The sequence below is a fragment of the Tenrec ecaudatus genome, chromosome 13, assembly GCF_050624435.1.
Source record: "Tenrec ecaudatus isolate mTenEca1 chromosome 13, mTenEca1.hap1, whole genome shotgun sequence".
NCBI classification, from domain to species: Eukaryota; Metazoa; Chordata; class Mammalia; order Afrosoricida; family Tenrecidae; genus Tenrec; species Tenrec ecaudatus.
The window spans coordinates 97,869,087-97,887,787 of record NC_134542.1 but is presented as its reverse complement, the minus strand read 5'-3'; the positions used below and the strand labels follow the sequence as shown (position 1 = coordinate 97,887,787).

The window sequence follows — 18,701 nt, the reverse complement described above, 5'->3', positions numbered from 1 at the left end:
TCTAATTATTGCTCAGCAAATACAGAATGACTAAGCTTGGTAAAACACTACAGCCTGGCCACCAAACTCTCCTGATTTCAAGATGTGAAACGAAAGCCTTCATTTTGAGGACTAAAGTGTGTCCGAGTCATGCTATGTCACTGTTTATGTCCAGCTAGACAACGAAAACTGGAAGAAGTATTGATGCCTTGAATTCGGGTGCTCCCAACAATTACCAAATATGCCAGGAACTTCCAGAAGAACATACAGATCTGTCTTGCCTCTAGGTTTCCTAACTAAATTTTTAAGTTGTTTTAATGCAAGAGATTTTTAAAATATGCGTCTTGAAATAACCTTTCTTTGAACGGTGGGTGCTTGAATCTTGGAAAATGCCTTAAGAGACATTTATATCTGTCAACAAGCATGTATTAATGGTTGTAGTAGATTGTAGTCATGCGGGCATACAAACATCTTAAATGTTGAACTGGATGTAAGGAAAATTTACATCTCTTTATTTATATAGTAAACATCCTAGAAAAGGCACCTATGTTAATGGAGTCTTCATGTAGAGCAAATCTTTCCCCTGTAATTTTAAAGAAAGAACCATCCCATTATTTGGCTACTGTAAAGATTTCAGATCTTGTTGGCATACACATTTAACACTTTAATAATGTCTTCTGGGGTTGAGTTCTCAGGGTGTCAAAAGCCAGATTATTCTGGAACACGGGAAGTTAGTGGTTCGGGAGCACAGATGTCAAACGGCCAGATGGCCTTGCGGTAAACTGCTGAAGGCCATTTAAAGACAGTCCACCTGTAGATGCATTCCACCAGAAAATCGTATGCAGAAATAACATTTTAATTGTATAGAACATGAAGGAAGGCACGTCTTATTCCTTACTTCCATGTAGTAAATAAATGAGCACAATTAACAGGACTGCCTAACACTCAACGGAGCAGCATGGACTTGCTGAATGAATGAATGAGTGAACGAATGAGTGGTTTCATCATGAGGAAGTAGGACGGTTCATGCACACACTACTGTAAGCTTCTCTGGGTCATGATTATTTCTGGATACTGGTGACTGGTTTGGGAGTTTGGGTATTTGGTTTGCATATGAAGTGAAAAGAGGTAAGGTTGGCTGAAGGGTAATTATTTCTTGATAGAAGAATATAAAAAGTACAAACAGCTCAGCTATTGCTTAAGCAAACTCAGCTCTATGTTCCTGATCTACAATGCAAATAGTATACAAAATAAGGTTTCATTAAAGAGTGACTGTCACATCAACAGGAAAGGGAATGAAGACCTGCTATGCAGCATTATTAGATATACTGAATTTGTTGTCACCAAGATCAACAAAATACTGCTTCGAAGACTACACACTGTGACATAGAAATAGCTTTGCAATACAGAACACTCCTTTGATATAATTTTTTCCACTTTATTGTAATGGGGCTAGGCCTATAGAAGAAATGAACAATAATTTATTGATGGCTCGAGTCTCTATTAAAAAACAAAACATTAAGCAGAAAACATTAATCTGGGTAATAAATAATTAATCTGAAAAAAAGAGGTTTAGTCTTTGCCCTCAGTTATTGGGAGGTGATGTTGAAGGCCTTGGAATGTCGTACCTGATAGAAATACCTTTATTCGCCTGGGGGCCTTGGCTGCCAGTCAGTCAAATACTGTGATTTATGAAATAGCTTTAGGTCAAATGATATTAGTCTGACTTTTGGAGGAGCTGGAGACTGAAGGGCACCACATGTGCACTGTATGTTCAAGGTCAAATGAACTCTGGATACCCAGCCTTTGGTGAGTCCCCTGCCAGCCCTCCATGCATGTTGTCTCACATGAATATGGGGGAAAGTGGCGATCTCCCGTACAGTGCAGGGCGAGGACCCCACTCGATGGACTTCGGGGCGAGTTCTAATCTGCACCGCCTTGCCTTAGAATAAACCCTAATTGTGAGTCCATTCACAAGTCCAGTGAGCTTGGTGAATCCTCATGAATGAAACCTGCATTTGGTTTTGGAAGCCCCTCAAATTTGCAAGTGGTATCAGAAGAGAGGGTGGGTTTTTTTGGTTTGTTTTTTTTTAAAGTCAGAACCCTTCCATCACATGATATACAAAAATAACTACACATCATAAGATGCAGAAAGGCATTTGCCCTATCATCTTGGGATTTCAGCTGAGGCCCCAATCCTGAAGATTCATGATACGTCTTAAACGGAAGTGCTAGACACACACTTGTAGGACTTGCTAGGGGTAAAAACATTAGTCCTGTGACTCTTAACCCAGCACTAACAGCCTAAATCAGGACAGGTTAGATAGGCATTGACTGGAGAGGAAGAACTCTGCAGGAGTCGACGTGCTCAATGACAACCTGCAGAGATCTGGGGTGCTGCAGGAAGGTGATGCTGGCATCTGTTTTACCAACTTGGATGACAGGCAAGTCAGTAAGTCAGAAGGAAAGTCAGAGACTTCTCCTGGCTCGTGTAGCTGCACAGGCTGAGGAGCCAGGAAGCAAGAAGCCCACCCAGGCTAGTGGAAGCAGAGTCCACTGAATCTAAGGTTGTCAGTACGCTGATGGCTCCTGGGCTCAGCAGGCAATACGGCAGGAAGTTGATGAAGCCAGCACAGGATCAAAGCCCAGCACATGTGGTAGATTTTTCACAGAGTTTGCTATCTCCTCAGGACCAGTGCTGAGAGTGGCCATACTGGGAGGGTGGGGGGAGGGTGGGATGGAGAGGGGGAAGCGATTACAAGGATCCACGTTTATAACCTCCTTCCTGGGGGATGGACAACAGAAAAATGGGTGAAGGGAGATGTCGGAGAGTGCAAGATATTATAAAATAATAATTTCTAAATTATCAAGGGCTCATGAGGGAGGGGGAGCGGGGAGGGAAGGGAAAATGAGGAGCTGATGCCAGCAGCTTGGGTGGAGAGCAAATGTTTTGAGAATGATGAGGGCACTGAATGTATAAATATGCTTTACACAATTTATATATATATATTAGGGGCACATAGAACTCATCACAATCCATATGGATTGTGATGAGTTCTATGTGCCCCTAATAAAATGATTATTTTTTTTAAAAAAGGTACAGGTCACACCCCTGAGGATCTTTCCTTCCAACAATTGGATGTTATGCTAGATCACTTCATGGCGGTGGCTATGCTACCTTAGATCACATCATGGGGGATTAGTGATAAACTACCAAGAACGCTGGCCCAGCCAAGTTGACACACAAAAACTATCATATGCATGACTTTGGGTAATCCACTTCTGTTTCAGTTTCCTGATTTATGAAGTGGGTTTTATGCTGTTACCTATATCAATTGGTTGTGGGAAGGTTTAAATAAGATCATTCATATACAGCATTTAGCATAGTGGCCTGTAAAAAGTACAGATTCAGATAAATGTAGGTTTTCTTTTTCTTTTTTGAACTCTCATGCTATCTCCAAATCTTCAAGTTGCAAAATATGGGTAGTAAAAAGTAATTTAAAAGCATTCTTCTTCTCTTATGTCTGCATTGCTATAGTTTCCCCCAGTTAGCATGTGTTACTCTGGTAGAGATTATACGGAAATGATTCCAATTAAATCAGTAAGAATGGAGGCATTTGTGGGGCTCTGCTAACTTTACAAGGTAGAAAAAGGCACGTTTCTGATTTGATCAGGAGCGGATCATCTTGCTCAGTTTGTCATGTGCAGTGTTCCCTGGAGTTATTGAGCAGGCAGAGCGGTTCTCTTCCAACATAGGCATGAGCCATCGGGACACTCATTGATAGAAACAAATATCTGAGAAGGAATTATGCTACCACAGATCAATATACACACCTACAGGACACACAGAAGGCACAAAAGCCATGGCAAACATTCACGGGGACAGGACTGAATATTTTCTATGACAGCTTTATGCTATGTTGTCACGTCGGGTTTTACTTGTTTATCATATCACCTCATTTCCCCTAATGAAAAATTACTTCTAGGACTCAGTTTCCTTTACCGGCAGCGCTCTTCATTCTGGGCACAGCTTTATAAAATAAGGCAGATGGAAAGATACTGATGTCATTGTAGGATGAAGCAAAACCACATGAGAGGCCCTGGCTCTGGTGCTCGTTTAGGTTAGACCAAATTCGGGGGGGGGGGGGGAGGCGGTTCTGGGGTAGATGTATCACAGTGTTTGAAACGGCTGCCCTCCGCAAACAAGCCCACTTTACAAGAGAAGACCACATAAGATGGAAGGGGTTTCGATTTTTAAACTACGTTACCAAGTACACATTTGCTTCTAAACTTTAAAGCCATGCTGCATCGCATTTGGATAGAGTTATAGCATTGCTTTAAACACACACGCACACCCAGGCACACACACTATGGAGGTAATCCAGTTACTCCTGCAGCACAGATGTGCACATGAATGCTCTAAGTGATTAAGATAGGGCTTTAAAGTTAGCTAATTAGAAACATCTCATTCTATGATGAACATTGATACTCTGAGTTCTGATTGGAAGAGATTGGATCTACGCTGTGAGGAGGCACCGAGACTCTGGATCTGCTCTTGTGCAGTAGAGTGGTGTACAATGAGGTCTCCGTTTTCAAGCTCCTCTGGTGGGGCCCCACCATTTAAAAACTGAATTCTGTGAACTATTAGGATTAAGCCAAGCTTCTAGTAAACAGCATTTACCCTTTCTTGAGATGAAGATCATGAAAATCTGGGGTCTAATACTGTAAATCTTATCTCGATAGAGAGGTATCATGATTATTCTCAATAGGGACCATACCACTGTGCTCTGATAATTGGCCTTATCCTTTCTAAAAAGAGGAGAGGGTTAAGTACTCTATTAGATAGGAAACTGTTCGGATGGATCGGGACACAAGTAGGTTCTTCATAAAGGTTCATTTTGCTGAAATGAAGGTGTCTGTTACAGAAAGGCAGCTGGGAAATTTCTAAGATCTGTGCTATTTTGGGGTCCAAACTTAATTTCCACAAGAATCGGCCCAAATCAGAGTCTCAATCTGCATTTTATACTGGAAACCTATTTCTATCATGGGGGTACAGTAACATGAAGGTCCCAAAGGCCATGTGAAGAGGGCCCCACACTCCCCAGCCCATGCCGTACTTACAGAGAACACAAGATCACGCACAGTCTGCTAGGAATATGCCGCCTCTGATTAGCAAAAAACCAAAACAGAACCCAATATATATATTGCGAATTTCCTCGGCTACTAATGAATGAGTCATTGTAGGTGATCCGACTGATACACGTCACACTGTTTTATTGGGAAACCTGATGGAGGTTGTCTTTGAGGATCCTTGGTCATTCCCGTCTGCTAGGATGCTTCTGGTGACAAAGGGACTCAGGGCCCTCTTGTTTAATTTCGATTTCGTACACACCTCCAGAGAAGTTGCTAAAAATGCCAATTTAATTTCCTCCTCACTGAAGTGTCCTCTATGTTCTAAAAACATGCTGGAAAGGGTGGAGGTTACATGTGCATATGTGTGTGAGTGTGCATGTGCAAACACACACACACGTGTGCAAAAATTAGAATTAAACTGCTTTGGACTCAAGTTTCCTGGTCACCTTGGGCCAGTCAAACCCGTATCGAGTCTTTGGTTATTTATTTATTAATTGGGGAGAACTCTGGGGGCTTGTTCTAAGAAGGTGAATATTGCATTTATGCCTAAACTCCAAATGATAAACACATGATGCACACACTGTTACCAGTTGTCCTCAACTTGACTCAGACTCGTGGCAACCCCATGTGCTGCAGTAGAACTCTTTGGAAGGCTTTTAGGAGTTGATATTTTTAGGGGCCGGTGAGGAGAGATGTGAGAGAATAGATCACCATGGCACCTTTGGTGGACTGGAACCTCTAACCTTTTGCTTGGTAGCTGAGCATGTTAACTGCCTGCACCCTCCAAGAACTCCCAGCAGAGGCTCTGTGTCACAAAATTGATTTTGCACTGAAAGCCCTTGCCTTAGAAAGACAGCACTCCTGTCAGCTTGGCTGTGCTGGCTGCTGATAGGGTGATATAATTACTAGAGAGAGTATTCCTGAGAAGATTCAGAATTCAGAAGTAGTTGGTAATTCAGGTATTTTCTTGTATTTATTTTTATATCTGCTCTAAATTCCTCCCCTCACTGGTATCTAACAATTCCATTAGTGGGCTAAAAAGTTCGCAGACACCTGAGTCTTGAGGCAGGCAAATGACAACAACCAGTCCCCCCCTGTCACTTATTCTTCCCATCGTTCCTGATTAATGCAGCCTGCACAAGGCACTGAAAGAACACCACGGAGAAAATGTAAAAACTTGTGTTAAGTGCAGGTACTTAGTAATTAGGCTTGAAGTTAAGTGCAGATACTTGATAACTGACTTAAAAAAAAATGCCAGCAAAGGTTGGGGGTGGGAAAACTAAACAGTAAAAAAGAATCCTATAGCTTGACTCCAAAATAAAACTTCATTCTTCAGAGTTCTTTTCCTGTTCCACTTCCTTTCATTCACAGCACTATCTAGTCACGGTGCCAGAGCACTGAGTCCTTTACAAATAAGCAGGCAGACATTCACTTCCTAGCGTGCTACCGCCCATGTTGAACCAAAGCCTCTATTAGCCAATACCTCAAGGAAAATAAAAGCAAAAAATCTGAATACATTGTCTCTTGACACAAGACGTGGTGATTCTTTTTGTTTTTAACAGCGTAAGACTGTATAGTACAGCACAAAGAGTGACAATGTATTGTGAGATACCATGAAGATGTTACTGTTTTGTATTGACGCTTAAGATTGCCTTCTGATATGCTGAGAAAAAGCGGCCTAGTGCAGACTTCTTAATGTGTTTACAAAAGTAGACATTATTCTTCACAAAAAGAACCCAGCCATAGAGTCGTTCGAATTGTTCTCTATTTTTTTCCCTACAGCTTGCAAAGCTTGATGAAATCATGCCTTGTCATTTTAAATTGGGAGAGATGCCGAATAATCTTTTAGGACATAGTATATACCATTCATGCCCAAATCATCCAGATTTAGCTGGGCCCTGACAGGGCTTCAGAGAGTCCTCAAACTCCCTGTAAATGTACCGAAAGTTGTGGGCTTGCATTTACTCACATTTCCTGGCAAAAGACGCAGTAGATTTTACCTGCTGCTCAGAGAGATTTATGAACCTCCCCCAACAAAGCTGAGAAGACCTTATTCCACAATTACATGTTCTATGACTACTCTCTCTGAGGCACTGTGCTGTGGGGAAGGCACCCTGGTGGCACACTGGGTCAAGCATTTAGCAGAAGAGTCGGTCAATCTGCTTGGGAACCTTACAGGGCAATACTCTTCTGTCTTATAATGGACTGCACAGCGGGGGAATCAGCTGGGAAGATGGAGATGCTGGACGGTCTGAATAGTTAAGCTACTGGACTACTAACGCGAAGGCTAGCAGGTCACGCTCGCCCAGAGGCACCTCAGGATACAGGTGTGCCCATCCACCTCCAAGAGATCGTGGCCCTGAAAATCCACAAGCCCCTTGGCATATCGGAGTAGGTACTGCCTTGATGGCATCTAACAAACCAACATCCAAGGACTCTGCCCTGGCTTCCGCAGTGCACCTCTTGGCAGTTGATTGCATTTGGGGTCGTGGTGGTGGTGGTGGATGAGACCAAGGAGGGGATACACTCCTCTCCTACTCCAGCCCAACCTCATCTCATTTTCCTCCCCAGACTTCACAACTCCTCGAGACAAACTGTCCTCCACAGAATCCCTACGGAACCCTATCATGCCCTTCACGAATGTTCCTCAACTTGAGGGCTCCCTCTACTCGTATGCCGTCTCATCCTCAACGATTCCCTTCCTTTCCCACCTTCCTCAAGGTGCTGCCTTGGAAATTCCTGAACGCCGACTGACCACATAGGCCTTGTGGTTTTAGAGGCCCCTGGTCTGCCTTCCTAAGTGAAAAGTTAAGCATATTTCTGTTTTATGTTCCTTCCTAAAATGAGATAGTTCTAAATGCTACATTGTTTCCTGTTAGAGAAAATGCAGAGCAATGGGATGTCTTTTTAACCTAGACCAAACAGAGGTTGAGACGGGTTCTCTCCTAAGGAAACTAAAAAGGGCAAGATGTTGAGGGGGCAGAGGAATCGAAATGGCAAGAAGTCATCGAAAAGCACGGATCAAGAGAGATTAGAAATAAAGTGAGCAATTGGAACTACACCAAAGGTGCTGGCTGGGCTCTCTGGAGGGCGCTTTCAGAAGCACGGCATGCTCCAGGCGAGTTCTCAGACCTCAGGAGGCAGCTCGGTGCTGTCACTAAGCGCCACCAGAAGCAAATCCTCACAGAATTTGTGCATTTCCATGAAGACGGCAAAGGTGTAGGCACCCTCGTAAGACGCACATTGTCTCCCAGAGCCCGTCCAGACTTAAAACATCTACCTTCCTCTGTCCATTCCAGTGTCCATGAATCAGTGGTGGGATTCAGCCATTTTGCACTGGTTCAGCAGAACCAATACCTAATTTTTTGTTGAGTTCCGCAAACGGGTTGTTGAAATGGCGCTTGCAATCAGGGTTCTTTCAGGTGGCCGGCTGGGCAGCCGGCTAGTATGGCAGTCACGAATGTACACTCCTTACTCCGTGTGAACGTTCAGCTGTGCAGCATACTCCAAGCCCTCGGTATTGCTCATTCCTTCCGTAGGCATAACAATGACACGAACCACGCTTGTAAGGTTTATGTATTCATCTCATAAAGTGCATGCTACTTGTGATGAAATTCTGTATGTTTACCCCCATGTGTTTGTTACCTCAGTAAACAAACATACAATGTAACATGACAAACATGCCAAACCACCACAGGCTGACAAGCTGTCATTGGTTTCAGCTTTGTGTTTCGCTCCACATTCCCACAAGATTTTATGAGTGAATTATGCCATTCCTGAAAGCGTTCAAAGAGCTAAAAACATTGTCAGAACAATTGCTGTCAGTTCCACAGAAGCAGGAGGGGGGTTTTCAAAGATGAACAAGGTGTGTTCAGATAAGAGAAAGCACCTGTTTCTAACATATCAATCCCAAGGACTATTGTCTAATTGGCCTACGTCTAAAGCAGCGGTATTCAACCTGTGGGCTGCAACCCCCGCGGGGGTCGAATGATCCTTTCACCAGGATCACCCGATTCATAACAGTAGCAAAATTATAGTTATGAAATCGCAAAGAAAATAATTTTATGGTTGGGGAGGTCAGCACAACATGAGGTCACAGCACTAGGAGGGTTGAGAATCACTGCTCTAAAGGAACAGGATCCTACTCTAACAGTGAAAAGATGCTGAAGGATAAATCACACAGCCCAGGATGCGTGGATAAAAGCGAAGACTGTTACAAGCTACAGCACCAACCAAGAAGCGATTTGGAAATGTCTTAAATAAGAGTTTTATGGTTTTTGTCAAGTATTATTTAATACTTTTTCATTAATATTTTAAAACTCTTACAACAGAAACTAGTTCTGTATACCACTTTCATTGTTATTTATTGACTGTATGAAATAATAAACTGCTTTACGGTGTACTGTTTTTTATACTTAAAATGGTCATTAGGGAAGTGAACTGGCTGTTGAATGATTTGAATCCCACCCCTGGACTGAATGTGACTGCCAGATTGTGACCAAAGTGCGATCGACCTTCCTGGTGAATGCAAATCAAAAGTCGTAAAATACCGGTGATGCAAAAAATACTTTTGATGTATGGAATCCAATTTTGATTCAGTTGATCTGGGATGGACACTGGTATTTTTACTGCCAGGTAATTCTAATGTGCCACTTGAAATGCGAGCTGCTATGATCAGCTATCCAGGAAGGAAACTCTGGGAAAGCAGAGAAAGTGTTATCTTTTAAAGGTGCAGCCATGTCCTGGAAGATAAACTTGGATATGAATAAACAGGAGGCTCCCTGACAACACTAGGGGGGAATGCATTAGAGTGTTTTGCCCCTCACTTGTCAACACCAAGCCAGCAAGAAAGTTTGAACTAAATTTTGGGAGGGAGCAGGGAGACCCCCCTCCAGATACAACGACACAACCTGCCTAGAATCACAAGTAGTACCCTGCCCACGGGTTGAAGTGGAAGTTAGAGGAAGGCTAACTGGATGGCAGCTTTATGTCTTAGGGGTCTCCACATCACAACACAGAGTGTGAACAGGATGCTCTCTGAACATGCCATTGTTATGCCAGGCAAATATGCTCTTAGGGGCCTGATGGAGTTCTAAGGCACTACAAACGAGTGGAGGACGGGAAGCAGTCATTGACCGCAAAAGAATGCAAGCTTCGGCATGTTAGGATTCTGGATTCAAATCCTGGTTTATCACTTATCAATGGTATAATCTTGGGCAATATTGTTTCCCAGCCTCCCACTTACTCATGAGTAAATAGAATTCTATCTATTTCAAGATATTGCCATTCGCATGAGAGTTTCATGAACTTGTAGGAATTAATAAAACTGAAACTCTCTGCCATCAAGTGTGCCGACTCACAGTGACCCCCTGTGGGTTCTCAAGACTAACTGTTGATGGGAGGAGTGGAAAGCCCAGTGTTTCTTCTGCAGAGTTGATGGTAGAAGAGCTGCGTGCCTTTGGACTGAGCGGGGTGCCTCTAGGCACTTAGTGCAGGGAGCTGGGTTTGCTGATCCAAGGAGTTTGAAGGAAAGCCTTCAGGTGGAAGCTTACCGTCAAGTGGTCTGCCCTTTAGGCACGTTATTAACAGATTTGACAGGACTTTGTAACATGGCCTGATAAGCACCTCAACCCTGAGCATTTCCCACAGGTATTCCAACTTGTTAACTTCCTTAATCATGAATGTTGTCTGTGAGTTCTGTGCAGACAGTTGCAATGGCTACAGGAACTAGAGAGGTAAACTAGAGAACACGGAGACGCTAGAGCAGATGGTGCTATTTGTGTGTCCTCTGGGCTCTGCTATAAGACAGAAGGATGACGTCCCCCTGAAAGTGCTGCATCGCAGCGCCTAGCACTAAACTAAATAGTGACTCACTTACGTTGGAACGCAGCCACTTGTGAATGGTCTATGCCTGAGGCCTTACTTGTTAAGGTAGTGGGAGTGGCATTGCTGGGTGCCACCGTTAGATTGATATCCTATCTTAAGTCCATGTCTCAAGATGTGTCATTTGAAAATGGGAAAGAAAAAACCGACACTTTACAATTTCGAAGTTGCTGACCTTCCTCGTGCATTTCTACTATACCTGAATATACACATGTTTAATTTTAAGTGATAAGAGTCAATGATGTTCTGAGAATTAGTCCACATACTTTAAATTACCTAGAGTCTGAGCTATTGCTGTCTTGTAAACTCTGCTTGGTTCTGTTTTCTCTTATTCTCGGAGTGGTGGTGGCTGGGACTGACTACTTCAATGACAGCTTGTGATAAATTCCCAAGGTTTGTTCTCAGGACTGTGGCCCCAAAATTCACTGACAGGGAAATCGCTCCATTCTGATGTATGGCTGGGCCATAGCCCCTAGTCCTCAGTGACAACAGAGAGAACCACAACCCTCAACATAAATGGTTTTTAGGTTAAACTATAACAAAAGTATTCTACATTCCTGAAAGTAGTCACAGGATAGCTTTAATTTTTCAAACTCAACAAGACTATTTACCTTTAAAAAAGGCATTAACATTTTACTGTGTTGGAGCTTAAACATTTAACAATGGGAGACAATAGCTATTTTGTTGTAAAAAAAGAACATGGGGGGGGGGAGTATACCTATATGTTTATAGGTCAAACGCAAAGATCATAATGATTACCCATTCACAAGGGAGCCTAATTTAAAGGAACACTCGACAGCTCTATAGAAGCTTTGAGGCACGTCTCAGCCATGTTTCCAAGAGCCAGCAGTAGTGGTGAGGGAAAAGAAAAGCGTCAGCACCATTTAAACAGCTCGGAGAACAGTGGCGGTTCCTCATCTGTTTGGAACGTTGCACACACTCACATGCATGCATGCAAAGGAGCTCTTACACTCGTTTAGCTGCAGCTTCTTTGCTATGAAACTTCAGGGCTTTTCCCATCAACTCAAGATGTCTCCATGGACTTTTGCTCAAGTATTTTTGTAGTGCAATTTTGCAGAGAAATGAGCATTTGAAAGCAAATGAGACACCCTCAGCTACCTATCCCTTCATGGCATCTTTTTATTAAGCTAATACCATGATACCAGACCATGTAATTTCCTGGTTGGTGAAAATCCCTCTAATCAGGGTATTTACAATTGATGTCTCCTTTAACTGAACTTCTTTTGTATTGTATACAGCACAGAGGAAAATGCTATCATAACACTTCAATAGTTAAGTGACTTTATGAGAAAAATAGTTCCAAATGTTTCCTAAAACCTTCCAAACCGCACCAAAGAACATTATCGTAATATTATGTTTCCCCATTGCCCCCATTATTTAGGCTCGTCTCTCTTGAAATGATACTTGGAAGAGAAACTTAGGTTTATGTAATGTATAAATTGTTTCAAAAGGAAAATCTTTGGCTGTATAATTATTATATATGAAGAGATGCCAGATCATTTAATGTTTTCAATTGCTTTTCTTTATTAATTGACAAAATCATATACTTAAAGCCTTTGGTTATTGGAGATTTCAGGTAGATTTTTTTTTACCCTCTGTCTCCCTAACCTAAGATATCGAAAGAGAACATAGTTTAATTTTGTTAAATTGAATTCTGAGCACACACACAATGTTATAAATAATTACATATCACATTACATTTAAACCAACCATATTTTGGCACCGTACATGTCATCCATATGCACTGTGCTTATCACATTAATATAATACATTTCAGTGAGTAAGCATCAGAAAGAACCTTGACAGCAGGTTGCCACCATGTTCAGCTCTATGGTGTTCCCTTTGCCACTGTCAGCTGCCCCATTTTATGTTTTTCAACTGTCTCCTTACAGGTATTACAGGTAAGACATTTAATACATAACCTAGAGTTGCGTGAAAACAAACCAAATGTTTAGGTGGATACACAGAAGTTGATATGAATACAATTGCACATTATTCTGCCATAGAATGCTACAGCGTACATGCTGCAAAACAGATGAGCTTCCAAAAACATTAGGTTAAGTGTCTACAGGCCATGTATTATATGAGAAGGGTAAAGATTCTATTTCTTGCTTGATGTGATGGTTGGATGTATGGATTGTGATGAGTTGTATGACCCCCCAAAAATGATTAAAAAAAAAAAGATTCCATTTATCCATGAAGGTTTTGAAGCTTCTGTATGCATACAATATCCAGAAGCGAGAGAACGCTGAGCAGGGGTTCGTTGCTGGAAGTCCTGGGGCAGTGGGAATGAATGGAAAGAAGCTGCTCAGAGTGGGAAGACTGATGGATATATTTCAGAATTGTGTACAGGTGGTGCATTGTAAATGGACTAGATGCCAGTGAAGGATTCAGTTAAAAATGATCAATTTATGCCACTTGAATGTAACCTCAATAAATTAGTATTTTTAAAAGGGAAAACTATCAATCATGGCCATAGTATGTTTCATATTCTACAAATACGTTTTTATTTTACTAAATCATAGAAGATGCTTGAGCAAGATAATTCAACATAAATAGGCATAAAGATGACTATAATATTTCAAACGTGGATCCGACTAAAGTTCATCAAGGTTTCTAGTACTCTTATGAAGACTCATGGGGTTTGTAGATTGCTACTGATTCAGAGTTACCTAGAACCAAAATGAACAACATTGACTATGTAAAGCAAGAGTTACTGTAAGATGTATAGCATAATCTTGCTGATATTCAACTGTGAGAAACCATTTTATTGCCTCTCCTTCATTAGTCCACATCTGTATTTTAATGTCACAATTATTTAACTTATATATTTATACCTAAAATAAAATTAGGAGTATGGGGGGGGGGGGAGAATAAACAGGAAAAATACACAAGCATTAAAAAAATGACAAATTTCCATGATGCACACCTTCCCAACATGATTACTGAAGACAAATGTGTGCATAAGCAAATGTGGTGAAGAAAGCTGATGGTGCCCGGTTATCAAAAGATATAGCATCTGTGGTCCTAAAGGCTTACAGGTAAACAAGCAGCCATCTAGCTCAGAAGCAACAGAGCCCAAATGGAAAAAAGCACACCAGCCTGTGTGACCATGAGGTGTAGAAAGGATCAGGTACCAGGCATCAAAGAACAAAAAAATCATATCAGTGGGTGCCTACCTGCCTGATATAATCACTGAAGACAAATATGTGCATAAGCAAATGTGGTGAAGAAAGCTGATGGTGCCCCGCAAACAAAAGATACATAGCATCTGGGGTCTTACTTGCTTGAAGATAAACAAGTGGCCATCTAGCTCAGAAGCAACAAAGCCCACATGGAAGAAGCACACCAGCCTTTGTGACCACGAGGTGTCGAAGGAATCAGGTATCAGGCATCAAAGAACAAAAAAAATCATATCATTGTAAAAGGGGGAGTGCAGAGTGGAGATCCAAAGCCATCTGTAGGCCACTGGACACCCCTTTACAGAAGGGTAGTGGGGAGGAGATGAGCCAGTCAGAGTGCAGGGAATCAACGATGAAACATACAACTTTCCTCTAGTTCTTAAATATTTCCTCCCCCCACTATAATGATCCCAATTCTACCTCACAAATCTGGTTAGACCAGAGGATGTACATTGGTACAGATAGGAACTGGAAACACAGGGAATTCAGGACAGATGATCCCTTCAGGACCAGTGGTGAGAGGGGCGATACCTGGAGGGTGGAGGAAAGGTGGGGTAGAAAGGGGGAACTGATTACAAGGATCTGCATATAATCTCCTTCTTAGGGGATGGGCAAGAGAAAAGTGGGTGAAGGGAGACGTTGGACAGTGTAAGATATGACAAAATAATAATTTATAAATTATCAAGGGTTCATGAGGAAGGAGGGATGGGAAGGGAGGGGGAAAAATGAGGAGCTGATATCAAGGTCTCGAGTAGAAAGAAAACTTTTAGAGAATGATGTACAAATGTGCTTGACACAATGGATGGATGTATGGATTGTGATAAGAATTGTATAAGTCCCCAATAAAATGATTTTACAAAATGATAAGTATACACTGTTTATCCAAAATGAACCACCCTTCTCTGCTGACTGGAGCATGAAGAATATTCATGCTCTCTTGGGGGCTGGTCCCTCCCTATCCCCCACCCCATCAATGCTGACTAGTTTTCAGACCTGAGAGGTGATTCGGGACATGACAGGTGGGTGCCTGAAAATCAAGAGGGGGGCTTCTAAGGCAATAGACAGGGATAGGGAAAAAAATAAATAGAAGCATGTATCTTAGGACCTCTTTATTTTGTTTTAACCCTGAAAAAACAATCCTTAATTTATGTATAAAATTCCACAAAGATACAAAGCTTCAGATAATTACCTCAATATATAACACTCATCAATATCCGAGACAGTATTATCAAGCCATTTTAGACAAATATGCACGCAAGGGAAAAAGGTTCTCGAATTCTGACAATCTGATAAAAAGTCTATATAAAGCTGCTCAAAACAACTCATAGTTCAATTCTCATTAAAAATATTTTTGTAGCAAAGCAATTCAATACTTAATGACTTTAGGGGGGAAATCCAGTACTTCTATTTAAGAAAGTGTGTATAGACTGAAAATTAGAAGCACTTGGTTCAAACTTCAGCCTTACTGACTGTGAAGCTGGTCAAAACATTTTTCTCTCTCAGCCTCAATTTCTATACCAAGAGGATGCTAGTAATCATGCATACAGTTTTATGAACTGGATTGTTATGGTTATCCCTAACACATGCCAAGTGTTCAAGAAATGGTTCTCTTTTATCTTTGTTCCTAGTTAAAACAAAACTTTATTCATAAGAATCTATTGGGTGAACGTCCATATAAGATCAATAGCCAAGAACGATTATCCTGTGATTTGAGTTTCTTCACTGGATAGTATCTTGGCTGAGACTGATTTCACAGCATTTGAAACATGTATCTATAGTATAAAGAGTGTTGAAGAGGGAGAGAGAGAGAAAGATTATTACAAGTGAACAGGTTGGAAATGTCCTTGAATCATTATGTGCATGCGTAAGTAAAGCAGATCAGGAGTTTCTCCCATTGCTGCGGTGGCAGAGATATCCTGGCAGATTCTGCTCCACGGAGAAAGACAGCATGTTCCTCTGTAAGCAGGTGTTAGTCTCAGATCTCAACGCTGGTTCAAAAATGCTTTTGCGTCACCAACAGTTTTAAAAACAGCATAACTTTCTTTTTACCCGTATAACATTCAAAGACATGAGATAAGTGGCCCATCATTGGGTACTTTTTGCAAGAGTAAGAATTCACTATAGGGTACCCAATATTGGGAGCAATAAAACATTCAAAATAATATTGTTCCTGCTCTCTAAGGAACTTATGATGGGAAGGTGGGGGGCGGGGTGAGATGAGAATAACAAGAGCAGTAACCATCACAAAGACCCGGGAACACTTTGTCCTGTGGACTTACCAGATGCACAACAGGAAAAGGGCATTTAGCTTTATGTATATCCTGGGTACCAAAATCACATTTCCTAGATGGCATGCAAACTTGGTTATTTTATGATAATATAAATATAGCTTTCTAAAGGAGTATGAGGGAGACAGTCTCGCGCGCACTCAGATGATAGCTACCACCACGTGTAGGAGGGCCTTTGTTTTCTCCCATGTTCTATCAGAACACTCATCCTTCTCCTTGGCGTGCATGAGAAGTTTGTGACTCTGGTGACCACACAGTTGAGATTTTATACAGCACCAAATTTGAGAACTGCTAAGCACAAGGGGGGAAAATGCTTAGTTGTACCTCCCTCACTTTTCAGGGAGCAGAAGGAGAATTCTAGCCTCCAGGCGGGAGATGGCTGGTTCTGTCAGTGCAGCTCATGTGCAGCCCCAGTCTTCCAGTGGGGACTTGTGGGTCATTACAACATTGCGAGGCTTCTACATTCAAAAGGGCTTGGTGGCCTATTTCTGAAAACCAGTCAAAGAGACTCAGTAGATCCTAATAGCCCTGCGGGGCGTGGAGTTGCCAGGATTCCTGGACCAAAGGACAAGCTTATTTCTCCAGTGTAGAGCCAAAGAGCGAAGAAACACCTCTTCCCAAAATGTGTTCTGGGAAATAACTGGTTCCTCAGGATATTAAGGGGTGTTATGTGAAGAAAGCCAAAATAAACTATAGTCCAATGAATTTTGGAAATAACGTTATGAAATAAAGTGAGACCAATTTATGTACTGCAGGATTTCCCCATATGCTGGATGCACACAGATACTTGGTGAATATTTACAGGGAGACGCGGCATGCAGGGCTGTCATCAGACCTCTTTAAAAGAGCGTTTCATGGGCTTCTAGGTCTGGAGCGGATGTGAGGGAAGAGAGACCCAGCAACCAATGCGGACTCACCACCACGAGGAGTGAGCCCTTTCACTGTTGAGATTAGGGTTAGCAACAGGTCGCCTGCTTCCAGGCGACTAGAAGCTCTCTGATGACTCCTTGAAAGGATCCGAGTGACTTTAAGGTTCCTTTCTAATGTCAGCAAATGTGACTGGCTATAGTCTGTACTCCCCCAGGAAAAGAAACTCACTGTCCTCAAGTCAATACGCTGAGAGGCACTGCCTTTGACCTTCTAAAACTCCTTTCATTGATAACAGTTGCTTTTTAAAGGTCAACCCGAGGCTTGAAAGGAGTCCCGGTGGTACAGTGGGTTCTGCGTTGGCTGCAAACACTAGGTCACCAGTTTGAGCCCACCAGGCACTCTGTGGGAGAAAGATGAGACTTTCTGCTCCTTTGAAGATGTACAGCCTTGGAAAACCTAAGCGGGGCAGTTCTACCCTGTTCTCTAGGGTCACCATGAGTTGGAATTCACTCAACTGCAATCGTTGGTTGACTGGTGGTGGCCTGAAGCCTTCAACATCAGCTTATTGGAATACCCTTGATGCCATTTCATTGGAGCTGAAATTGGAATTAGAAAAGCTATATCAGATTTGGATATCCCCTCACAGAAGGGTCACAAGGAAGAGACAAGTCAGTCAGGGTGCGGTATTGCACCGATGAAACACACAACTTTCCTCTAGTCCTTTAATGCTTCCTTCCCCCCACTATCATGACCTCAATTCTACCTTACAAATTAGATTAGACCAGAACATACACACTGCTACAGATAAGAGCCCGCAACACAGGGAATCCGGGATAGATAAACCCCTCAGGGCCAACAATGAGAGTAGAGATACCAGGAGGATTATGGGAATAAAGAGGTGGGAGAAAGGGGGAATCGATCACAAGGATCAACATATAACCCCCTCCCAGGGGGACGAACAATGGGAATGTGGGTGAAGGGTGACATAAGATGATGTAAGATATGAAAATATTAATCTGTAACTTATCAAGGGTTCATGAGGGGAAGGTGGGTAGGGGAAGGAAGGGGAAAAATGAGGAGCTGATATCAAGGGCTCAAACAGAAAGAAAATGCTTTGAAAATGATGATGGTAGCATATGTACAAATGTGCTTGACACAATGGATGATTGTATGGATTGTAACAAGAGATGTAAGAGCCCCAAATAAAAATATTAAAAAGAAACTTCTGGAGGCATTTCAAAAGTAAATTTCCGAAAACACTTGAAGAAACACCATTAACATCATATTCCATGTAGTTTTGTGAGGGCACAGTTGGAAGAACACCAATCACCTGAATGAATGGCTC

General features: G+C 42.1%; 1 protein-coding gene across 13 annotated transcripts in view; it reads right to left on the bottom strand.

Annotated features, from left to right (window-relative positions):
• The window catches only part of QTMAN (queuosine-tRNA mannosyltransferase), a 459,649-nt gene that overhangs the window by 95,398 nt on the left and 345,550 nt on the right, over positions 1-18,701 (bottom strand). The window lies entirely within an intron of this gene.